We start from the raw sequence: 27,408 nt of genomic DNA, 5'->3' as shown, positions 1-27,408 counted from the left end.
ATCTTTGTCTGGTTTTGGTATCAGGGTGATGGTGGCCTCATAGAATGAGTTTGGGAGTGTTCCTCCCTCTGCTATATTTTGGAAGAGTTTGAGAAGTAAAGGTGTTAGCTCTTCTCTAAATGTTTGATAGAATTTGCCTGTGAAGCCATCTGGTCCTGGGCTTTTGTTTGTTGGAAGATTATAATCAGATTTTCAATTTCAGTGCTTGTGATTGGTCTGTTTATATTTTCTATTTCTTCCTGGTTCAGTCTTGGAAAGTTGTGCTTTTCTAAGAATTTGTCCATTTTTTCCACATTGTCTATTTTACTGGCATATAGTTGTTTGTAGTAATCTCTCATGATCCTTTGTATTTCTGCAGTGTCAATTGTTACTTCTCCTTTTTCATATCTAATTCTTTTTATTTGAGTCGTCTCCCTTTTTTTCTTGATGAGTCTGGCTAATGTTTTATCAATTTTATTTATCTTCTCAAAGAACCAGCTTTTATTTTTATTGATCTTTGCTATCGCTTCCTTCATATGTTTTTCATTTATTTCTGATCTGATCATTATGATTTCTTTCCTTCTGCTAACTTTGGGTTATTTTTGTTCTTATTTATCTAATTGCTTTAGGTGTATGGTTAGGTTGTTTATGTGAGAAGTTTCTTGTTTTCTGAGGTAGCATTGTATTGCCATAAACTTCCCTCTTAGAACTGCTTTTGCTGCATCCCAGAGGTTTTGGGTCATCAGGTTTTCATTGTCATTTGTTTCTAGGTATTTTTTGATTTCCTCTTTGATTTCTTCAGTGGTCTCTTGGTTATTTAGTAGTGTATTTTTTAGCCTTCATGTGTTTGCATTTTACAGATTTTTTCCTGTAATCGATATCTAGTCTCATATCATTGTGGTCGGAAAAGATATTTGATATGATTTCAATTTTCTTAAATTTAGCAAGGCTTGATTTGTGACCCAGGATATAATCTATCCTGGAGAATGTTCCATGAACACTTGAGAAGGAAGTGTATTCTGTTGTTTTTGGATGGAATGTCCTATAAATATCAATGAAGTCCATCTTGTTTAATGTATCATTTATAGCTTGTGTTTCCTTATTTATTTTCATTTTGGATGATCTTTCCATTGGTGAAAGTGGGGTCTTAAAGTCTCCTTTGATTGTTTTACTGTCGATTTCCCTTCTGTTAGCATTTGCCTTATGTATTCAGGTGCTCCTATATTGGGTGCACAAATATTTACAATTGTTATATCTTCTTTTTGGATTGATCCCTTGATCATTAGGTAATGTCCTTCTTTGTCTCTCATGATAGTCTTTAATTTAAAGTCTATTTTGTCTGATATGAGAATTGTTACTCCTATTGCTACCACACTTATCTGGATCATAGCTATTTCTCATGTGGCCAATTAACACAGACTTCTAATAGGTCATCCTTCCCTTACTGTGCTAAAAGAAGACAGCCAAGCAGAAGTAATGCTACTCATATGCATAATTGTTATATTGTATCTAATTATATTATGAGGTGTGTTTTTTTAAAATGTAAGTTCTTCAAAGAAGGGAATCATAATTTCAATGGATTTTTACAGTATATCCAGTGTTATCTTTCAAAATACATAAACATGATTATGGCATCCCTTTACTTATGAGATTACTCTTATTTTATATTTGCCATATTATTAAACTTTTCAGTGGTTTTTCACAAAGCCCAAACTTTTTGATATGACTTACAAACCCCCATATATTCTGATCTTCATCTGTCTCCTCTGTTTATTTGCATTTTACTCTTACACACAATGTTCCAGTCCTAATACCCTTCCAGTAGCTTTTATGAAGTGGCAGACCACACCCCTTTAATCTACCACACATATAGATTCTTTTTCTATTGGTTCTGTTGCTCTGGAGAACTCTAACTAACACACTGACTACTGAAAGAGAAGTGTTGTGTTTTTTTTTTGAATAAGCAATGCTGAGAATTGAAATTTTAAGTCAGTACTTTAAAATATTCTGTACCTGTGCTTGTTCTGTTATTTGAGGTCAAACATAAATATAACACTATTTGTAAAATACATTACTTCTCAAAATTTAAAAATGTCAGTTTCTCCACAGTATTTATACATTAATATTTAAGATAACCTACAATTAATTTTTTTACTTTATTTATAAATATGCCTGCATTCTTATCAAGATATTACTTTATCGCAAATTAACAAGTTGAATGGCAAAAATACACAACTTTTGGCAAATGCATATGCTCCCTATAAATATTGACTGATGCTGATATGTTCGGTGAACTACATATAACTTTTTTTTCAGAATTTTAATGTCAACATTTTTTTCAGTTTTAAAACATCACATTGAAATGAGCACATTTGCCCCTAAAATTTTGGGTGCATAATTCTAGGCAAATTTATGTTGATTGTCCATGCAATCTCCTTAAGCTGAGTTTATTGACTTATTTCTACAGTGGTCCACAAATTTTATCCATGTTATCCAAACTCTTCTATGATAATTGTCCAAATTTTGTCATTCACTTACAATGATCCTCCTTATGAAATTAAGTCAAATATACAAGTTTTTTTCTGGTTCATTCAGGGGTTATTCAATGAATGTTCTTGAGCCTCAGACAGACCCCTCCCTCTTGAGCCCTCATTTTCTCTCTGTTATATCAACTGCATGCTCTGTGAACGTCTCCTTTTTAATTAAACTCAGCAATTATGCTCTGTTGCCTTATGCTAGGAACACCTTTACCCTAGATCAATCCATCCAGGTAGCTTCTCTATAGCAAATCCAGGACTGATGAAGTCTACTGGAAAAAATTACAACGTCTCAGATTTGATCTCTTTATCAGTTTCCTAACTCAACTTCAACTGAGCCCTAATTAGTGCTTAGAAAACCTTTTGTTTTAACTGTTTTTTCTTTTTTTCCCCATCCTCTCCATAGTGATGTTTCAAATATTTTTCTTTTCTTTTTCTTTTTTTTTGAACCTATGGCACTGCTACTCGTGCATAATTTTAATGAACTCAATCTCTACTTCAGTAACAAAAATATAAACCATCAAAAAGAATTTCCCTCAACATTATGCCAACAACCCTAAAAAATGATCTTAACCTATGCCTTTGCTGTTCTCCGAATGTCAGACTCTAGTGGACAAGGAAAACTTCCTATAAAATAGGGGTTATTCTTCCCCTAGTGCTGGGTGTTACATCCACCTTTCCTCCTCAATCCGTGGAACTCAAATATATTGTAGAATAGGGAAGGAGGAGGGAGTGACAATATTTACATACATCCTCCGTTATTATGAAACAAGAGGTGATCCAGAGAGTGTCTTGTGAGAAAAAAGCATAGAGAATGTCCTTAAAATTATCGAAGGCAGCAGCATCCTATTTCATCCAGGCAAAAGATTTTGATGATGTTTTATGCCATATCTCTTTCAAAGAGAAGATAGTTAACACTTTTTTGAAAGTATGTTGGAAAACCCCATCTCTCTGTTTTCATCATTCTCAATATTGAGAATGCTTAGGGCACATTCTCAGTCATCCTTGTCTCATCTGGGTTTTAGCTGCACGCTTGCATTTTTTTTCAAGCAGGTATATGGGGGGTTCCCTGGTGGCACAGTGGTTAAGAATCCGCCTGCCAATGCAGGGGACACGGGTTTGAGTCCTGATCCGGGAAGATCCCACATGCCGCGGAGCAACTAAGCCCGTGAGCCACAACTACTGAGCCTGCGCTATAGAGCACGTGAGCCACAACTACTGAGCCCGCATGCCACACCTACTGAAGCCCACGTGCCTAGAGCCCGTGCTCTGTAACAAGAGACGCCCCCGCAATGAGAAGCCCAGGCACCACAACGAAGAGTAGCCCCCTCTCACTGCAACTAAAGAAAGCCTGCATGGCAACAAAGACCCAACACAGTCAGAAAAAAAAAAAAAAAAAAAAAGAAGGCATATGGATAATTTTCCACTTTTAATTCCAACAGATAAATTATGAATCTTCAAATATCTGATAGAGTTAAGGTGATGCTTTATAATAATTTAACATCTTTTCAGACTTTAAGAAGACTAATTATTCATTGATTTTGCCAAAGTATTATTGGAAACTGAAGATTCCTATTTTCCACTTACATAATCTTACAGCACACTCTTCTGTCAAACTGTTTATTCCTATCATATACTTATTATATTTAAATTAACATAATAGGAGTATATGTATATATTATGTGAAGGAAATTAAATAGAAATATGTGCTGTAGGTTTAGAAAGAACAAATTAAAACAGCTGATGTTTAATAGTTGATAGATGATATTAAATCACTATGATATTAAATTTCTTTTGGGTACATTTAAAAATTTAAAGAGTTTCATTGGCTGACACCAATATGATCAAATAAGTAACAATGTTGAAAATAATAGGAGACATATTTCTATAAAAGTAATGATATATATGAAAATTGTTGAGAGTAAATCCTAAGAGTTCTCATCACAAGAAAAATTTTTTTTCTTTTCTTTTTTTGCTCTTTTTATTGTTTCTATATGTGATGATGGATGCTAACTAAAGACTGGTAATCATTTCACAATATATATAAGTCAAACCATTATGCTGTACACCTTAAATTTGTACAATGATACATGTCAGTCGTATCTCAATAAAGCTGGAAAAAGTTTAAAAATATAGTACAAGGGTGGGCAAAGATTTCTGTGTAGCACAAGATAGTAAATATTTCAGTTTTTCAGCTGCATAGAATTTTTTTGCAAATTCTCTTTTTATTTGTTATTGTTGTGTGTTTTTATACCACATTTAAAGGTGTAAGAACATTCTTAACCTATGGGTCATAGAAAAACATGCTGTGGGCCAGATTTAACCATGAGTTTCTACTCAATATAGAGTCCAGAAACAGGCTCAGGCATGTATGATCATTTGATTTTTGAGAAAGGTTTAAAGTAGTTCATTAAAAAAATTTTACAAGTACTTCTACATTACCTAATACAGAAGAAAATTCCTTCTACATTAAGCTTGGAATATTTCTAACAGTATCAATGTTTTTGCTTTTTCATTTTTTTTAATTGAATGGACTATCTATTTGATTTCATTTAGGGTTTCACTGCATTTGTTTTAAATTACATGGATTCATTTATTGTTACAATCAGATAGTGTTTTTCTTATATTGTAGAAAATAAATTTTTACTCACATAAATCATAAATAAAATCACATATTGACTGCTCCTTGAAAACAGTTTGAATGTGTTTTCAAACTATAATGTTTTGAAATTTGAGGAAAAAGATGTGTGATAGCACATACTTGTTATGATCATCATAATCATACTGAACTTTTATCTACTATGAAATAATTGTAGATTTAATCAGCCTACATCATTATTACCTATAGACCTCACAATTAAAGCTATTAAACATATGCTATACGATATAAAGTGTTACAGATATTTACCCATTCTAAGACTTGCATCACATTTAAGTGAGGAGCAAAAAAAACATATAAATAATGCTTACTGCCACTCAAATACTATACTCACTGGGAAGAACAAACACTTATAAATTTATAATCAAACTTTGTTTAAATCACAAATATCTTGTGGCCTTTCTCTCTATGAATTGCAAATTGTAAAAGGTAGACATAATTTTTTTGAAAGTCTATGTAAAATTGGAATGAAAATATTTTTCATGAGACCCATTTTGTATTTGGGAAATTCACTAACTTTTGCACTATTCTAATTTATTTTTATATGTAATTATTTTAAGATAAAATGCTATATCATGATTACTACAAATTTCCTTTGTTCTTATGTGTGTCAAAGAAACCTTGTAAAAGGCACATTGCTTAAAGTATTTTAATTAAATAGCAAACACATATAGCATGTTTGGTAGATAGTACTATAAATGGATGGAAAAACATCAATATTTTGCAGTTCCGATAACATGTCTTTTTAGACAACCATATTTAAAGCAGTATGACAGCCCTGTCTTTCTTAAAATTTTCATTAATAAAAAAATTAAGCTCACTTTGCTGTATAGAAGAGAGTGGCACAACATTGTAAATCAACCATACATCAATAAAAAATAAAATTCAAAAAAAAAGGGTTAAATTCATGTAAGAATGTTTGTATCATGCCTGGGCCTTGCTGAAAAATTGAAAATAGAAATAACTGAAATACAATTAATCAAAATGAATCTCCAGCTTTGCCAAACTTAGACTCTAACAATTAATAGGGAAAGAGAGGGAAACTGTCCCAGCAGGCAGGTAACACTTAGCTGATTGCTACTTTGATGGCTACATATGGGGTGGGCGTTCCTGAGACACCAACAATAACTAACAACTAATTCTCATTATAAGCTAACCAAGAAATATTCCAAAGCAAGAAGTTATGAAAATACCAAAAAATAAAGATTTTTAGAAACCTTACTTATGTTTTCTAACATTTCCTAAACTGCCTTTTACTCACACTTTTTTCTGTTTCCCATTGTTCCTAAAATTAGATTGAAATATCTTTACGATTATAGGCTGTTGTTTATCTTTCTATGAGGTAAATATTTTAGTAAAAAAAAGGCAATAGAATCATAGTAGGAGAAATATCCTATAATTTCATGAAGTGTGTTGATAGGAATCAAGAGAAGGTGAGGGTTAAGAAAATAGCACTGCCCACCTGTGTAGAAGTGAATTCACCCTTCCCCCAATTCACTTTGTGTGTAAACCTATATAATAGATTTCCTTGGGCATTTTCTCATCCAGAAAATCAAAATGATAACTGTATACAATTCATAGGTTTGTCTACAGATAGAACTACCATATGACCCAGCAATCCCACTACTGAGCATATACCCTGAGAAAACCATAATTCAACAAGAGTCATGTACCAAAATGTTCATTGCAGCTCTATTTACAATAGCCAGGACATGGAAACAACCTAAGTGTCCATCATCAGATGAATGGATAAAGAAGATGTGGCACATATATACAATGGAATATTACTCAGCCATAAAAAGAAACAAAATTGAGCTATTTGTAATGAGGTGGATAGACCTAGAGTCTGTCATACAGAGTGAAGTAAGTCAGAAAGAGAGAGACAAATACCATATGCTAATACATATATATGGAATTTAAGAAAAAAAAATGTCATGAAGAACCTAGGGGTAAGAAAAGAATAAAGACACAGACCTACTAGAGAATGGAGTTGAGGATATGGGGAGGGGGAAGGGTAAGCTGTGACAAAGCAAGAGAGAGGCATGGACATATATATATACACTACCAAACGTAAGGTAGATAGCTAGTGGGAAGCAGCCGCATAGCACAGGGAGATCAGCTCGGTACTTTGTGACCGCCTGGAGGGGTGGGATAGGGAGGGTGGGAGACGAAGAGGGAAGAGATATGGGAACATATGTATATAAATAAGTGATTCATTTTGTTGTAAAACAGAAACTAACACACCATTGTAAAGCAATTATACTCCAATAAAGATGTTAAAAAAAATTCATAGGTTTGTGTGAGAATTAAGAGTGTAGATGCATGAGAAAATTCTTAATAGAGTCATCACTGAGCAAATATATCCTTTTTTGATTCAGATTTATATTACCATAAAGTACATATTAATTCATTTTGTTATTACTCTTTTTCTTTTGAAATAGAGTATCAAGTAAGACCTAAATGACAGGTGAAATAAGATCTAAGTAAGATTATTCAAATTATTTTAGTAACCCTCCTTAACAAATTCTATGGTCATGAAAGTCATGGTTTTCACTGTACCTGGGCTATTCCAAAGTATTTATTACAAAAAATACTATCTGAAGTGCTTGAATCAATCACAGAAAGTTTGTAATGTGCTCGTTCAGACAGAAGGATGCAGGGGGAGATTTGTCTCCTAGCAGTATGTTGGATACTTAGGACTTTGAGGTCAACAGTTCGTCAAAAGAAGTTTGGGAGAAAATAATACAAGAAAAACAGTATTCTGGAAAGTTATCTTTGGGATAATATCACCTGGAGATTATCCTGGTGAAAATGACATTTTCCTCACGCTTCTCTGTCTCTCTGTTTCTGGGATAAATAGAAATGATATTTTGACATCAGCAGTTAACATCATAATAATATTGCCAAAAAGAAAAACTGAATGCAGAAATGCACTCTCCATAGGAAGAAACTGATGCCAGCAACATGCATGCTGAGAAGGTACAGACTGTATGGAAGGTAACAGTTATGAAGAAATCAAATAGTAATACCTAATATATGGGGAAAGATTATGTAACTCCTGTCATATTTCCTGTTTCTCTCTAGAAGTATCCAATGTCCTATTTGTTTATTGCAATTGATAAACTGGGCTTGATTGGAATAAAACTAAGTTTAACTTGGAAAAGGTGGGTGTTTGTATATTACAATATAAGAAAATGTAGTTGTCAAAATAAAAATGCTGAACAACAGCATTAGTCAAGCTACAGTTAACATGGATTTATCTTCCACATTATGATTCTGCATATTTTCTATTGATTTATTTAGTATTCATGCAGAGACCTTGAAAAAAGATTCATTTTGCTGATGGATGTCGGGGGTGGAACTGCATCAGTGCACAGAAAATGCATTAACTGATATGATAATATAGTCATAAATGTAATAGGATTCATTACTACCAAAAAAATAGTGCTATGATGCCTACGAACTTTTTCTCTAGTTTTCAAAATGTGTATTAAATAGAGAGTCCACCAAGGTTTTAAACCTATAGAGATTTACATTATAGTCAATAAATAAACTGAAATTAATCATCTCAAAAGGCAAAGAATTATTTCTGTTCTGCTCTACATGATATCCTTTTTATTTTTTATATGATTAAGATGTAAAACAAAATAAAGTGTGTGTGTGCAAACATGTACCTCTATGCCTACCTATAGTCAAACATCTATACAGTATTTTCCTTGGCACGCAGTTTGAAACATTCCATTGGAAAACTCTCACCTACATTAAAAAACTATGATCCAGCTGTTTTAGTCAGGGTTTTCCAGAGAAACAGATTAGATAGATAGATAGATAGATAGATAGATAGATAGATAGATAGATAGATTCAGACAGATAGATAGGTAGATAGATTTATTATGAGGAATTGTCTCATGTGATTACTGAGGCTGAGAAGTCCCACAATCTGCTGTTTGTAAACTGAAGATCCAGAAAAGCCAGTGGTATAATTTGATCCAAGTAGGAAGGCCTGAGATCCAGGGGAGCTGATGGTGTAAACCCTGGTTTACAGAAGATGAGATGGGATTCCCTAGCTCAACAGTGAGGAAGTAAAAAGGGGCTGCTTTCTTCTTCCTCCATCTTGTGCTCTAATCAGAGCCTCAAAAAATTGGGTGAGGCCCACCTACTCTGGGGAGGGCAATGTACTTTACTAAGTCCATTGATTCAAATCCTAATCCCATCCAGAAAAACTCTCCCAGACACACCCAGAAATAAAATAATGTTTAATCTGGGCACCCCAAGGCCAGTCCAATTAACACATAAAGTCAACCATCATACCAGCTATACTAAATATTTGGCATTTCAAGAATGAGTAGATTTTCCTTCTATGATCATTTCCCCATTTTCTTTTTTGCATTATATTTCTTATTGCTTTAGCATGAGTATTGGGGTTAAACTCAGTTTTTGTTTGTATGTATATTTTCACCTTTGACTTTGAAAGATAGTTTTTCTGGGCATGCAATTCAGAGAAGACATTGAATTTATCTCAGTACTTTGAACATATTGTATTACCATCTTCTGGCTTTAATGTTTCTTGTTGAGAAAATTATTGTTCTAATTGTCTTGACTTTGTAATTGTTCTCTTTTTTCTCTGGTGGCTTTAGGTTTTAAAATATTTCCTTCAGTGTTTGCAGTGTAAATAAAATGTGTCTAGATGTATATTTTATCTGCCTTAATTCAAACAACTTACGTCTTCTGGATTTGTAGCATCGTGTCTTCTTCAATTCTGAAAATCCTTGTCCATTTCTTTCTCCCACACTGTCTGTCTCCAATTTCCTCTATTCCCTCTCCTTAAATCCATTTTTCAGTTGCATGTTAGACTTTCATTTCTTTCCCTACCTTTTGATTCTGGGAGTTTCTTTATGGAAGTTATTCGTGTACGAAGTGTCTCGGGATCAGTTCCTTTACTCTGCAGGCCTCTTGGGCTGGTCTTTGATATTCTGTCCATGATAATTCTCAAAATTGATTGCTTACTTTTGTCAATAGCCGTAACTTTTCCTTTCACTTGATATTTGGTTAAAATTCACGTGTGTGTGTGTGCACATATGTGTGTGTAAGCAGTTCCTTTGCAGATTTTTCTTTCTTTCCTTTGAACTTCAAACTTATAGAAAATAATCTTTAGTGTAATTTATCCCCTAGCGCACTTTTTCTTTTTTGAGCCTGGAGAAAATTTCAGGAATTTTCATTTTCCGTCCCGTCTGAATCAGTAATCCTGTACAAAAATTTGGCTTTGTTGTGATGGCTGTGATTCTGCTTTTTCAACTGTTTTAACTTCAGTGACAAGTACAGTTCGTGCTACATGTAGACAATCAATACACTGTATCAGATTAATGAATAAATTAATGAATAAGGGAACACATATCTTTCTGATTATATTGTAGTATATATACTTTGTGGAGGCTGTTGTTTACATAAGAAAGAAAAATGATTCATTAATTTTACATAAGACATGGTAAATATACTGGCAATAACTTCTGGTTGTTTTACTTGATTAGTGGCGATTATTCATATTTTCCTTGATACACCAATTTTACAACCCATCAAAAATATTCTAATCGTTGTCATTTAAATGAATAATATGAATGACATTGCTTTTGGAAAACTACAAATTTATCTTATTTATCTATGCTTAGATTAAATGCAACCTGATCAAAAATAATGAAGAAAATACTAAGGTGATATTTCACTGGTCTCTGAAACATTTTTTATAGTGTCTATTAATTGCTGCCATAGTATTTATTTTTAATTGAAGTATAGTTGACTTATAATAATATAATAGTTTCAGTTGTACAAGCTAGTGATTCAACATTTTTATAGATTACAATATTATTGACAATATTCTCTCTACTGTACATTACATCTCTGTGATTTATTTATTTTATAAATGGTAGTTTGTAGCTCTTAATTCCCTTCACCTATTTTGCCCATCTCCCAGCCCCCTTACCCTCTGGCAACCTCGAGTTTGTTCTCTATATCCCTGAGTCTATTTGTTTTGTTATGTTTTTTGTTTTGTTTTTTTAGGTTCCACATATAAGTTAAAACATACAGTATTTGTCTTTCTCTGCCTGACTTATTTCACTTAGCACAATACCCTCCAAATCCAGCCATGTTGTTGTAAATGGCAATATTTCATTCTTTTTTATGGTTGAGTAATAATATTCCATTGTTTATATATAGGACATCTTTTAATTCATTTATCTGTTGATGGACACTCAGGTTGCTTCCATATCTTAGCTATCGTAAGTAACGCTGCAATGAACATTGGGGTGCATATATCTTTTCAAATTAGTGTTTTCATTTTCTTCCGAGAAATACCCAAGAGTAGAGTTGCTGGATCTTATAATAAATAGTTCTATGTGTAATGTTTTGAGGAACCTCCTACTGTTTTCCATAGGGGCTGCACTGATTTACATTCCCACCAACAGTACACGAGGGTATCTTTTATTCCACATTCTCATCAACTCTTGTTATTTGTTGTCTTTTTTCTGTTGGTTTTTTCTTGGGTTTTATCTTATTCTTTTGTTTGGAATATATTCCTCTGCCTTTTCATTTTGTTTGATTTTCTATGTTTGTCTTTATAAATGAAGCAAAACAGTTATTTCTCCCAGGTGTGCCCTTGTGTAGAAGTGTCTCCTACAGACTACATATGATGCATGGCTTTGGAGCCAGCCAGAGCCTGGTGCCAGCAGGGGCTTCTCCCACGGTGTGTTGGAGCTGGAGTTGGGGGTGGGCTGGAGGATGTGCTGGGGCAGCTGCACTTTTCAATCTGCTGCCTCTGTGCTGAAACTGGGAGCAAGTAAGCTTGTAGGCAAGCCCTTTAAGACTGAGTCTTGGTTTCCTCCAGCTCTCCAGCTCTCCTGGTCATAAGCCTTGCTGATTTTCAAAATCATTTAAGGGGGCTCATCTTCCTGGTGCCGGACGCCAAGGCTGAGGTGTCCAATGTGGGGTTCAAATCCCTTGCTCCTTAGAAAGGACCTGTGAGTCTGTGATATCCCCTTCCTCTTTTCAATCATCCCCCAGGAATGTGGGTCCTGAGTAGGCTGTTTGTCTCCCCCTCCTACCTGTCTTGATGTGTTTTTTTCTTATATCCTTAATTATAAAAGAGCTGTTCTGCTAGTCTTCAGGTCATTCCAGGCTTGTTCTATACGTATTTGTAGTTTTGGTGTGTCCCTGGGAGGAGGTCAGCTTAGGGTCTTCCTACTCTGTCATCTTGATCCCACCTTCTGCCATAGGTAGTCTTAAAATATCTCTTTATGAGAAATATGTGGGACTTTTCTTATAGTTATTCACAGTAAATAATTTTTAAACATTTTAGGTTGTTTGGGCATTATTGCATTCTCTATTTGTGTGCAGTTCATGTGCTCCTATACTTTCTAATCATTTTTTATTACAATAATATCTGGCTTTTATCTTTTACTGGGAGATATTGATGTTATTGTCAGTTTGTCTCCATGTATTTCAGGCAAAGCTTCTGGTTAAGAAGTAATATTCCTTTATTAGTCTCTGCTAGGATATCTGAACATAGATGGACACCTGGTGTGACACAATAGACACTTTCATTTAAGTCAAAGTGGAAAAAGCTCTTTTGGCTGAGAAAAAAAATATTTTCCTCACTTTCAAAGCAACAACAAAAAAGGAAATGAATTTAATGTGTAATTTTCTTTGTGAAATTTATTTCAAATTACTCATCCTTAGTCATAAATTGAGCTTATTTTGTGGCTTTCTTGTTTTAGTCAATGGAATATATAAATATATCAGTATAAGAAATTCACAATTTTTCTTTTGGCAGATATTTCCATGTACTACTTCAAAAATTCTTATGAGTAAGGTCTGCTTGCTTATAAATCAGATGATAAATGTATTTTGCCTAATGTCCACCCTATACAATCATGAAATCTTCAACTTAGAAATGGATTAGTAGTTATATCATTTAATCTTCCATTAGTTAAAATAGTTGCTCCTTTAAGATTCTTTTCAAGCTATTATTCAACCAACACTTCAAGTTAAGTGGAAATTTTTCTTTTATATGGCAACATGATAAATATCCAATAAATGCTCTGACAAAAAATGTGCCTCATATTTTCTGCTGGTTCTTAACCAAATTAAGCAGTAAGTGGTCACATTCTGTCAGTGAATGATTTCAGTCATAGTGCATAAATTCCTCTCCATCTTTAAGTATTTAATAGACACAAAATCAGAACACTGCACATTACTATTGGAAAAAATATCATTACAAATTTATTATGAAAGCACACACTATCTTCTTCTTACTCCTTTCCCAGATATTTTGAAAGAAATAGATGTTCATCATTTGTTTAATATTAAAATACCCATCAAATTTACAGCACAATTGATCAAGTCATATTAAGCCATGTAAATTACATAGCTACATTTATTTATTTTTCCTCCTGGTGATCCATCTTGCCCATCTTGCAAAAGCATGTGTATTTATGTTTCACCCAAATGTATTCTTCAACATAATAGGGAAAAAATATTTCTCTACCAACTTACATCATTAATAAATGATTTTAGTGTGTCTTTCTAGGAAGTCCATTTTCATTGTTTTGACCTATATATAAATTACATGCAGCTATTAATTAATGATCATGTTACTGAAGGTGCATTAGGGTTGCTGAATCCTCTATTTTTAATTACAGAAATTAGTTATCTTAACAACAAGCTTATTAACACTTACCCAGAAATATTCCCTCTCCACTCTAACTATTTGAAACTTTAAAGTAGACACTATTTGAATGAATCAAAGAGAAATGCATGCAATGCAAAATAGAATTTTTTTACTATTGTGGATGGTAACTAAACATTACAGGTCTAGGATTAGTAGTACATTTAATAACTTATACTAGTATTATTTTTCTTTAAAAATATTTACAGACATTCTATTTATTGATAGTAAAAGAAAAGGTTCACAGCCATCAAACTATTTTTAAGTTCATGTTTAAATGAGCCCTGATACTGTATTTGAGATTTCAATTGCTACTTTCTCAAAATTTCACACGATAAAGTTGTATACCATTGACATATTTATTCCCTAAAATATATTTGTTGATGCCAAATGGGAAGTTAGCATTGTTGAAATGTCAAATATTTTTTGACTCTAATATTAACTTGTGAAATTCATTACAGAAAAACTCCATAAAATTCCTTTTTTTAAAACTCTTCGTTAATGGCAGGAGTATCCTATGCAATATTTTCTTCTAACTTTTCAAAAGAAAGAAAGAAAGAAATGTATTAATTATTGGAAGAAAAGTAAAACAACAAATGAATGCATTTTGGTATTGAAAAGTCATGACTAGAATCATGGACAGACCCAGATTGCAATGAGTATGTATAATATGTAAAGCAGGATGGGTGAGATTGACAGTATAACTAGATTGAGTTGAGGAATATTCCATTCTGGAAAATCAATAAAAGATTATCACCAATAAGGTAAATTTTCCAAAAAAGTTAATTACAACATGAAGTGATCTGTAAATTTAGGACAAGAGCTTCAAAGCAGAACGCTGAGATATTTAACTAGATAATTTATTTATGAAAACAAAGCAACAAGATAATGTCTCCACATGTTAACTTATTCACAGCAACTGGCTTCTGTAGTTTGTCCCAAGGTAATTTAAATACTGCTCTCTAATGTAGAAAATCTTAAAAGTCAGAATTCAGTGTAAACACTGGATATGGAAAAATGGAGTTTGTCACAGGTAACCCAGCTTTCTGGGGAAATACAGGAATCATTACCGGATAGAAAAATCTCTGACACACATTGAAGTTAAACCATCCATCACCAACTTCCTTCTTTCTTCCCACAACATCACCAGGATCAGCGCTTAGTCATCAGAATCCCGCATTTAGTGCTGACTCAGGGGTAGAAGTAAAATGTTTACATGGGGTGAGCAAATTAACTCAAATTACCAAATCTTATTAATCTAGCCATTTATCCTTAAGTTTGACTAGTACGTTTAAAATTTTACCAAATATCAGAGCATAACAAAGAATGAATTTAGGAAACAAAACCACAAAACCTAACCACTCATATTAAAAAAAAAAAAAGTTGATACAAAAATAGAAGGAATATTTTAAATATAATTAGTCACATCTGAGACATCTGAGATATGTCTAATTGGAGAAGAGCAGGCAGCTATGAAAAAACACATATCTTTGAAAACTAAGAATAAAAAGTAATAAAAATGGAGAAGTCATTATCATAATGCCCAGAGAAAATTCTTTTATCTGGGGATTTGCTTCAACTTCTAATTTCAAATAAGCCTCATTATTTTTCCAATGAAATTTTTACATACTGTGACTGCTAGGCTAGTAGTACAGAGCCACTGGTTTTGGAAGCACATATTTTGCAAGCAGGTAATTGGGTATAATTATCTGAAGTGCGATACGTTATGTTAGTTGCAGAAACCATGTTCATTGACTTTGGGGGAAATGTCAAAGATGAGTGGCTAGATCAATTTATGCACAGCAGCTTGTAAATCAGCATACACTTAGACTATAATTGAGCCTTCTGAAGTTGATTTCTCCTTCTACAAGGTGGGCTGATTTTATATTGAAGAAGGCATATTAAGAGGACAGTCCACTGCCTAATAATTTGTCTATGAAGTAAGTTCTTAGATTTTGCATGAACAGTCATGAGGGTGGAGAAAGCCATCAGTGAGTTTGTGGTGGGTGGAATTGACTGAGGCAGTGAAATCATATCCAAATGTAGAATAAACAACTATCTCGGTGATGATGAAAAATAAATATTGAATTTACTATACAAGTAATAGGCAATAGTAGGACTCTTTGTTGTTTGAAGCCCAGTAGGTGAAACCACTTCTTTTTTCAGGGACTATTCCAGAGCAGTGCTGTCCAAGAGAACTTTGTGTGAAGACAGATGTGTTTATACTGCATAGTCTTATACAGTAGCCAGGGGCCAGCTGTGACTTTTGAGCATTTGAAATACGGCTAGTGTGATGGAGGGACTGAATTTATAACAGTTTTTCATTTTAAATTATTTAAAATTAAATAGCCAGGAATAGCTCCAAGAAACACCTGGGCTAGCAGAGGATGGAAGAGGCAAGGAAGGATTCACCATTAGAATATTCTGTGGGAAATGAAGCCCTGCCAGTGCCTTGATTTTGGACTTCTGGCTTCTAGAATTGTGAGAGAATAAATTGTTCTTCTTTGAGCCATCAACCTTGTGGTCATGTGTTACTGCAGCCCCAGAAAACTAATACAGATGGCTTCAGTGTGGAATTTGAAACTGGAGAAAGGGGTAAAAAGGGTCAGAAACAATGAAGCATTCATTCATGACAGAGGTCCAGTGGCACCACCTAACTTCCAGGTCTGAGTGGGTGGCAGCCGCATTACCCTCATCAGGCTGTCCTTGTCCTGCGATTTCACTGATGTTCTGAAACCTAGTCTCTATGGTTGCCATCCTCATTATAAGCGTGTTTCTTCAATCTTCCCATTAATTATGTGAGTTACCCAATATGATCTATCATCTGGTTTAGGTTAACCAGAATCTATTTCAGTCATCTACAACCAAAATCTAATACCTCAGTGGCTTTGAACACTTTTCCAAAGCTCATTAAGTAAAACTGTATACATTTTATATTCAAATAAATAAATAAATTTATGTGCTTTTTATCTCTCAAAACTTGAGGTCATACAAATAATATGTATCTCAGAAATATGATGCCTTTTTCAAAATAAAGCATATGATGAGTTGTCCTTTTGTCTAGGGAAAAGCAGAGAAGTGCCTTTTTTCATACTGAGAATTATGATCGCCATTAGAAAGCCAGGAGTGAAAACATAAAAGCTGCCACAATAGAAATGTAAATTGAACTGAAATGCTTCTTTTGTCAGCAATTCAATTTTAAAATTATAAACAAAGTAATCTGTGAAAATGTCATATATATTAGGATTCTTATTTAACAATGACTGTGATTTAAAAAGCTTATTGCATTAGAGAGAAAAAAGCATCCTTCACACTGTAAAAATTTAACATTCCAGTAAGCTGTAAGAAGTATTATTTCACATTATTGTAGATAATTCATATATTTTAAAAGTATTTCTGTCTTAGCTAGAATTCAGAAACTGATTGGGCTAAGTGCACATTTTCATTAATTTCCTAGTCTAATATTTTAAAATCCACTTTCATGTAAATGATTTGATGAAATAAATTGCCCTGAAATATCCAAGAAAGTTATATACCTCATTCAGTTTATAGAATATAAATGAATGTACAGCTATGTTTTCATTTATTGTACTATTTCTGCTTTTTTTGTATAGAATTTTCTTTTTTTCCCATATTTCATATAATTATAGCTCTGTAATATATTAAAACATCTTTCAATATATTTCAGTCACACCACTTTTTCATTCTCAAAATTACAGAACTGAGATGAGCATTTTCCTTTCTCCTTTGTGTTTCTTGCATGGTATACGTTCTCTATTTTTCTATAATTATCTGCATCTATCTTCATCTGTGCAGTGATCTATACTTAGCCTTGCTATGAAATGATGGAGTATGTTAAATTCAGTATTTGATAACTGTAAGATATGAATCTATCTTTCTTGTTTTGTTCTAAGTGTATGGTTGTCTCATGGTGAAATGGTCTTGTTTTTATCTCACTCTGGTGTGGTCACAGAATGGTCTCATCTGAGGTTGGTGTTTTGTGAAATTATCTGTTTTACATGTAAAACACCTTGGTCCAGGTGTAAGTATCCACACAACCACAAGCTGAGAGCTGCCAGGGTTTATTTTCCTATTTCCTTATCTTCTGCTAGCTACATCCTTTGCAAAGGGAGAAATGCTCATATGCGAAGGTTGCCATGGAAATGTCCATCTGATTTTTATACTCATTGCATTTAGATAATATCTTCCATGAAATGTATATGACCAACTGCTACAGTTGTGGCCATTCTCCATCTCTCAGGGTGAGAGGCTCCAGCACACAACAGCATGCAACAACACGTAAGGAGATGTATTGCTTTGAGGTATGTTCTGGATATGTGGAAGGTACTGTGGGACAATACACACTCTTTGTAATATAGGACAATTTGGATATTTATCCATGCATTGTATTCATGTATTTATTTATTTTCTCATTCACACACTGCTTTATTATTAGGTATGAGTTTTGAATCATATTACTTTGGATATTTTCTGATAGTATTGGTAGTTTCTTTTAGGACATTCAAGTCATGGTACCTTGGGATATGAGATCCCCAACCCAATTAGGATACTTCATTAGGACATATCTGTAGTAGAAGACAGTGCTATTACAGCCCTCCCAAAGACATAAAGAAAGAGACCCATTTCACCTCTCTGCCTTTATTTGTCTGTCCCCCATTAGATAAAAAGTCCACTTCACCCAAGGGACAACCTCCACGGGAAGTGACAATGGGCAAGTCAATGTCATCCTTGCAGTGATACAAGGAAGTTATATATAGTCCCATACTTCATCTGCTTGATGCAGATAATAATGATTATGCTGATGCATTAAAAAAAGAAAAGCGGCAACAAAAAAGGGAAAGACATATAGAATATTCAGTATAAAGAAAGAAGGTAAGATGTACAAGTGACTGCAATTATATATTCAGGCACTTAGATAATCCACACTTAGTTAAGAAGAATAATTCTTCTAACCGGACATTTAAACTTCATCAAACAGTTTATCACTGAGTTGTACTAAGGGCAAAAGTTTGAGATTTTTTCCTGAAAACTAGACAGATTATCTATAAATTACCTGAGAGAAAATTCATTTCAGTTAGGAGCACAAAGAATCTAAGAGCATTAAGGCTTCTGTTATGACAAAATAAACTGGATGTTGAAGTTTACAAAGTTGGAGATATTGCTATTGGAGCTGAGAATGAAAAAAGTTAAGCTGAACAATTAAAGGAAAATCATGGTAATAACACTCTACTTAACAGACATTGTTATTATTGTTGGATTTGGGAGGGGGCTAAGTATATTCATTGTGTTTGCCTAACTTTAAAAGGATTTAAAGCATTTAAGAGAATCCAGTATTTGTGACTATATAAAGAGCTAGACCTGTGGAAAACTTAATTTATTAAGTTTACAATCAGTTTTAAATGCTTTGGAAAACCTAATTCATCATATACATACATTTTTAAAATTTATTTGTGTAAATAATATTTGAGTATTGATAGGTCATATCTAAATAGCAATGACTTTAACATTAGTCAAATTATTAAAAAGGGCAAATATTTCTATTCCTGAAATGTTTTCAAAAGATGTATTTTTCACATTAGTGCTACTTTTTTGCGGTACGAGGGCCTCTCACTGTCGCGGCCTCTCCCGTTGCGGAGCACAGGCTCCAGACGCGCAGGCTCAGCGGCCATGGCTCAGCGGCCATGGCTCACTCACCGCTCCGCGGCACGTGGGATCCTCACGGACCGAGGCACGAACCCGTGTCCCCTGCATCAGCAAGCGGGCCCTCAACCACTGCGCCACCAGGGAAGCCCAGTGCTACTTATTCTTGACCTTGATTTTGATTGCATCGATTATTGGACCCTTTTACATTAGAGAACCAGCAAGAATATTTTCTCAGGCACAACATGATGAATTTCAGGCATTTTAAAACTTCTCCCAATTGTTGTCTTTATCATTCTTTGTCACTCTATTATCATAAACTCCACTCCCTCAAGTGGGCACTTTTTTTTTCTTTTTTCTTTACCATTGCTGGGACTCCATCAAAAGGAAGAAGGGGAATTGTTTGAAAATAATTTTTAAAATTAATCTTTCAAAGAATAAAAGCTAAAGGTTTTTTTTTTTTTTTTTTTTTTTTAAAGAGAAGAAATTCATTGGGTAATTACTAAGGGGAAGACTTAGGACTTTTTAAGTGCTAGAAAGGGGAAATTCAGGATGACTAAGCTAACTAAGCGTTCAAAAATAGCAGTTGGAATAAGATAGAATTAGTTCTGTGTATACACAGCTAGTTAAAACAAGTCCCTTTGTTCACTGGATAGAAAAGTGTTTTCATTACGTGCAGTAAGAATCTGACATCCTGAGGTTACCAAAAGTCAGTGGTCCTTATCAGCTCCACTTTATTAGAACCTGTTGTGAAGAAACATGATGTGAGTTTTGATATCTCCTGGGCAAGAGCTGCTGTAATTGGAAATGTTTACTTTATGATCCCCAGCCTTTGAAAAGCAGTAAAAGAAAAATAAAGCTATGTTTCATCAGTTACTTGGGTCCTTTATATATTAATTTCACAAAGGAAAAAAATACCTGAGCTTTGATTTGGACTCAGAAAGATCTTATGTACTTGGAGTGTGGAAAAAAATGAACTGATTAGAAGCATATGGACATTGATGATGATGATGATGATGATGATAAAGATGGTGGTGGTGGTGGTCTCTTTAGCATGTGCTTAGTGATAAGCCCTGTTCTGAGATCTTTGCATATGTTGACTCATATTTTGTCCTTGGAGCAACCTTGTGAATTGAGTGCTGCTATTTTCTCCATTTTGTGGATCATTAAACAAAACATAACAATACTGGGTGGCTCCCCTAGGTTGGTACAGCTGGTAAATGGCAAAGGCTACTCATTAAATCTAATTATATTAAAACGAGAGGACAGAACCTGTATCCAGGGCCAGCAGCTTATTAAGAAAAGAGATCACCCAAGTTTTCATGATAATAAAGACAATCAGTAGTTTATCTGTATGTAGCATTAATACTGAAAACGTATTTTAAACTATTTTAAAACATAATACCTATGCTAGCTTCTACACTATCACTTTTAACTGAGTATATTTCCTTTAAACTATGCCTACTAAATGTTTGTTTTATAGGCAAATCTTGCATAGAAATGTTATCATTTTTATAATAAATAAAATTAAAATAATTATAAAAATATTTAGTTCCAGAAATGTTTCCCTCCTTAAGATAATACCCCTTTAAGCAGAAAATCAAAGGTACTAAATTGAGATCTGAACCTTCCATTGATAAAGAGTAGGGAAAATAATTTCTTGAGAAAAAAACCAGAAAACCCCCCATAAATTTATGTGTTAGCTGGACTGTTTAAAGCAGGTCACTGATTAAATATGCATGAGAAATTAACACTAAAAATGTCATTATTTTCAGAATGATCTCTGATCCTTAACATAGCAATTTAAAATTTGCTTGTGGTAATTTAACAAATGGGTTGACTCTTCTATTTCAGGTAGTTATTGTTCAAGTAAAAACGATCTTAAGTAAAAAAAAAAAAAAAAAAAAAAGCGCAAATCTAGCCTCACTCTGAGTCATCACATACATTTCAGGACTTCAGTTTAGATCAGTTTGGTATTTTGCTGGTGGCCATGTGTTCTGTGGTTTCTGAACTGAGATAGGAAGCAGGTGTGGAGGGCAGTATACTGCTCCTTCCAGCTTTTTGTAGAATAACCAGAAAAATAATATGAACAGATGTATCCAAAAGATACCAGAAATCTTGTTGAGATGAAGGGAACCATGAGGTTGAAGCCGACACAGCAGAAAAAGTGAGGGACCTGAATTTCACCAGATGGCGCCTGTCTACTGTTTCTGCTCAGGTGTAGCCCAAACCCAGGTAGCTGCGAAGGGTATCAGAAATGGGAGAAAATCTGGTGAATACCCAGGTGGAAGAGACAATTATAGAAATAGACAAAGACTCAGAGAGAGTCTGTTGAAATAAAAGGTGCCCTTGAAAGGGAAGGAACACACAGTTAGGCTCAAGAAAAAAAACAGACTTAAAATAGGAGCCCATAGAGGCACAGTTAATCTGTGCCCCATAATTTTAAGGATAAGAGCAAGGTATTTTTGCCTTTTCACTAAGGAAGAATAGCAACCCTTCCTGGAATTAAAAATGATAATACCTCCCTAGAAACCATGTGATCTCTCTTGAGATCACATAAACTATGCAGATGGTGTTTTCTTTAGTTAAAACAGTTGCTAATTCCACAAGTAATGTGAAAACACAGGATTACCATGTCCAAAGAAATTGTTAACCTAAAATTACTAAAAATTGCTTGGATGAAATGCCATTTAGTTAAAAATACATGAATGGCCCCTTTCAGGTATTTTTTTAAAATTTGGATTTTATAAAATTATATACCATATTATTGGATCCTATCAGCAGTGTAGCAAAGTGATTGTGTTCACTTTCTGAGTTAATTGTGCAGATACAACAAAATGGGAATTGGGGACCATGGTGAGTTTTAATTGATGCAAACAATGACTATTTCCAATAAACTTTCTATGCCAATAATTGCTAAATTCTGTATTATTTTATGTAAAAGTTAAAATGTCCATGTAGGGGCTAAATATCTGAAAGTCATTTGTTACATTAAAAGACATCTAAACACAATTCAAATGGAAACTGAAACACAATGTGTTAGTTAAAATATCTTTTAGGAGTTTGTCATTTTGGAGTTGAAAAAATAGTCTATAAATATTGAACTTCAGTACTCTCCCCATTAAACTCTTTCTAGTTTAGTAATGGGCTTCTGTCAACATCCAATGCCAATGAGCATGAATATTGTAGGACAATTTTTTTTCAAGTTATGTAAAACCTATCTCCTCATTCAAGATATTTAAACTGAAGTTAATGGGACAATTTTAAGTGGCTTGATTCTGTTACAGGTTGTGTGTTCCTACTGTCATTGTCTAAAGAAAATATTTCATTGTTTAGGTAGTAAAACAAATTTGTAAAATGTATTGTATGACAGACAATTTCTTTATGTTTTTCACATCCTTAACCATGCTGGAGCAGTTGAGGAAAGAAATAGGATTTTAAAGAATAGATTGACTAGACTTTGTGTATTAGTCAGCATTCTCCAGAGAAGTAGAATCAATAGGCTGTATGTATATACATATACATCTATCTATCTATCTATCTATATAAACTGTTCACACAATTACGGAGGCTAAGAAGTCCTACGATGTGCCATCTGCAAGCCAGTGGTATAATTGAGTCCAAGTCTAAAGAGCTTCAGACCAGGAGCACCAAGGGCAGAAGAAGATAAATGTCTCAGTTCAAGTAATCAGTCAGGAAGAAAAATGGGCAAATTTCTCCTTCCTCTGCATTTTGTTCTATTCAGGCTCTCAGCTGATTAGATGGTCCCCACACTAGGGAAGGCAGTCTACGCTAGTGAGTTCACTGATGCAAATGCGAATCTCCTCCAAAACACCCTCAGAGACACACCAGAAATATTGTTTAACCTGAGTATCCAAAGGCCAGTCAAGTTGACACATAAAATTAGTCACCACTCTCTGTGACAAGACGAATTCAAATTTGGGTAAGCCACACCATTTATCCTAATGTTGTGGGCAGAAAGCGCACCACAGGGGGCAGCGCTGGGTGGAATTCTGATCAGTCTTCATTTACCCTTCTAGCCTTCTTTAATTGCCAGCCTTGCAACTTTTGTTCACCTGTAAACAGTTTCCAAAAGTTACCATGTCCTTGTTTGCTTTTACTGTAGTCAAATAAAGTTTGGGGGACAATTCCCTTCTGCCTAAAATGTGCTTTATTATTATCTCTTGGGTTAAATACTAGACATTTCACTACTTAGCATAGGCTCCCTTATCTTATTGAAGCTCTTTCTGAATCCTTCAGGTAGAACTAAATGTTCCATCCTCCATGGTCCTGTAATACCTATAAGTACCGGTAATGAAACATTAGTTACATCTTAGCTTTTAATCTCATTTTTATTCCTACCTCCTGCCTTAGGAATATGTGTGTGTGTGTGTGTGTGTGTGTGTGTGTGTGTGTGTGTGTGTGTGTGTGTGTGTGTAGAGAGAGAGAGAGAGAGAGAGAGAGAGTTCAATTTTGGATATTCAGCACTTCGGAAGAATTAATATTTAGTGAATATATAAAGAAATGAATAAAGAAGCAAAGGAAATTAATCACTAAGCTAGCACAAATGAAACCAAAACAAAATCAATCAAATAACAAAGGACAGTAAAGATAAACTCGGAGGTACAGGAATTTCTTTACCAAAAAGAAATACCTGGAAATTTCCATTCAAGAAAAAGAAAAGAGTAAAAGATGGCACAGAAGGGAGAATCAGAAATAGAAATCACAAAACATTTATGAACAAGTATAAATAATGCTAAATGAAGAAGAGCAGAGTGGGCATCTGAGATAACATAGGCTGTAAGTGAGCCCGTGTGATAAACTGATAACGTAGGCTGTAAGTGAGCCCGTGTGATAAACTGAATGGATGCTACTATCTATATAAGTTGGAGGAGGAAAGTTTTGTAAAAAGAACTCAACTGCTTCTTAATCGCTAATTAAAACTCAGAAGGGTACTTTGAGACAAACTTTATCTTAGTAGGATAGTGTTACAGGCTATGCAAGTTGTAAAGGGTTACTTTCTGCTACACGAGATCAATGAAAGGTGTAACTGCTGATGGTGAACCAGATCCATCCATTTAATAATGCTTTCCAGGAGACACCTGAGCTGCATTACACTGAATAAACTGCTTTGGGCCAGGGGAACAAGTGGGACAACAAAGGGAATTCTTAAGGTTAAAAAATAACTAATAATAGAACACTTTCAATATATGAAAAAACAACTTGCATTTGAGGAAAATTGTCCATAACAGTAGACGGGTCCTCTGGGAAGAACATAAGTGACAAATTCCTTTACACTAACATGTAGCCTCTTTGCTCATGTATGAGATCCTTCAGGTACACACACAGGTACACACAATATAGAAATATAGAGCCACATAGACCTAAGTTGAATTCTGATACTTAGTACCTGAGCAAAAGACATAATATTCTTCATTTTGTTGTCACATCAGTAAAAATGCAACATTAGGAAATATCTTGCATGGTTGTGGTGAAAATTAAGTGAAATGCTGTATGAAAAATGCTTACTAAGTGTGATGAAATAATGAGTGAAATTTATAGTAGGAGGCTAGCAAATATTAAAGTGTATTAAATGAATTCTCCTTCTGCTGCCATTTTTATTGACCTGTGAGAGAGGCTTACTTGTCTCACTCTTTAGTGCCTCTCCTCACTTAGAAACCTGAATCCTGAGAAAGAAAACATACAAACTTTATACCAATGGCAGATTTTAAAACTTTAAATTCAGTTTATGATGAAGAAATGTTGGCACATTGTAAATATATATAAAAAGCAGTCATAATCAACATGTAAATTGCTTTCTATGAGTCCACAAATCTCCAATTCTTAATTATTTCGTGGACATTTTGTGACAAGTAGAACATAAAAGAAGAATTTATGGAAATTGAAAAAGTCTTGCATTATTATTATTACAATAAAAGACTCTTGATCAGTAAAGTTATTTAGTTTCTGAGAGTATTACAGATGAGAGAAATTTAAAGAACATGTAAAACATGGCTAGACCTCTGAACCTTTTAGTGCTAAGCTATTATTTTCACTTATGCTAATAGACAACAGAGGGAATTTAGATATGATATACATAGACTTCAATATTATAATGAACCTGAAATTATTCTCATTGTTTCAATGTCATCTGTCAGACTGGCTGCAGTAAAATGGAAGAATCAATTGCTGAGTTCTGTCACAGCAAATCTTTGTGCTTCAAATAAAACAACAAACAGAAGCAGAAATAACAGCGCATTATTAATACAAGAGGTTTTTAATCAGCTAAATTTAATTAGACAGCTTATTATATGTCAAGGCCCTAAAAGACCAGGAGAGCCTTTGGAACCAGACAGTTGGCTCAATTTCTTTGTGTGAGTAACTCTTCCTGTTTTATCTGCCCTTATTTGCTGGTTTGGGTTTTGGGTCCTGATACTGTTTCTCACCAGCTAACTTTGTTGTACACTCATACCCTCACTTTTTCCTAAATCTCCCAAGATTTAATTGTGTAGAATATCCTTATTGAAATTTATGGGTATAACTGGAATGTAATCTTACCCCATTCAATAAACAACTTCAAATTCAATGTAACCTCTAAATTTAGTTGCCATTTTTGGATGCACAGTATTTCTCTCTCTTGTTTGTTCTTCAATATTTCTTAAAATCTTGGCATGCTTTTCAGTGCTTAGCATCTTCCTTCTTCCTTTTTTTACTGGGTTCCTGATACCCTCTTTCTCCTTTGCTTCTCCCAGAATTCAGGATTATTCTTATATTAATTTACTCCCTAATCATTTCTCCATACACATAATCCAAACAGAATGAAAATGCTAATCCCCACTATATACTGTCTACCTGAGAAATGCTTTAAATACAAAAATATACATGGGCTGATGGTAAAGAGATGGAACAAGATATACCATGCAAACAGGAATCTTAGAGCTGAAAGGTCTAAATTAACATCAGGCAAAATAGACTGTAGGACAAGAAATATGACTAGAAACAAAGATATGTTTCATGGTGTTGAAAGAGCCTAGGTGCTAGCCAAATGCATCAGTTATGAATGTACATGCATCTTGTAACAGGGTTTCAAAATATATGAAGTTAAATCTGATAAAATTAAAAGATACTTAAACAATTTCTCAGTTATACTCAGATATTGCAATATGCCAATCTGAATAATTGAAAAAAAACATTAAAAAATCAGCAATGTTATAGAAGACTTGAACACACTATCATCTTATAAAACATGTATAAAGTGATCCATCCAACCACAGCCACTGAATGCACATCCTTTTCAAGTACGCATAGAATTGTCCAAGGAGATAACATATGCTAGGCCATAAAACAAATCCCAATGAATGTTAAAAGGATTGAAATCTTACAAAATGTATTACCTAATCACAAAGGAATTTAACTAGGAATCAATAACAGAAAAAATTTTAGGAAATCTCCAAATATTAGGAAAGTAAATATAAAATATACATTCAAATAACCTATGTGTCAAAGAAAAAAATTACAAGGATTATTAGAAAATATCATGATTAATTTCAACATATTTGAATTTCTGTGATGCAGCTAAAACATTTGAGGAAAATTTATAGTTTGCAATGCTAATATTAGAAAGAATGTAAGATTTCAAATTGATAATTTAAATCCAGAGACATTTTATTAAAGCTGCAAGATATTAAATATAAGGTAAAATCCTTAAGGCAGCTAGGCAAAAGATCAAACAACATGAATACAAAAGGAACTAGACTAACATCACACTTTTGAAAACCAACATACCAAGCAAGGCAACAACAGAACAATATTTTAAAATATGAGTCAAAGAAGGTGTGAACCAAGCATTTTATGTC

The sequence above is a fragment of the Globicephala melas genome, chromosome 13 (genome assembly GCF_963455315.2).
Source record: "Globicephala melas chromosome 13, mGloMel1.2, whole genome shotgun sequence".
In the NCBI taxonomy this organism is placed as follows: domain Eukaryota; kingdom Metazoa; phylum Chordata; class Mammalia; order Artiodactyla; family Delphinidae; genus Globicephala; species Globicephala melas.
The sequence above is the reverse complement of the archived record's forward strand: the minus strand, read 5'-3'. Positions refer to the sequence as shown.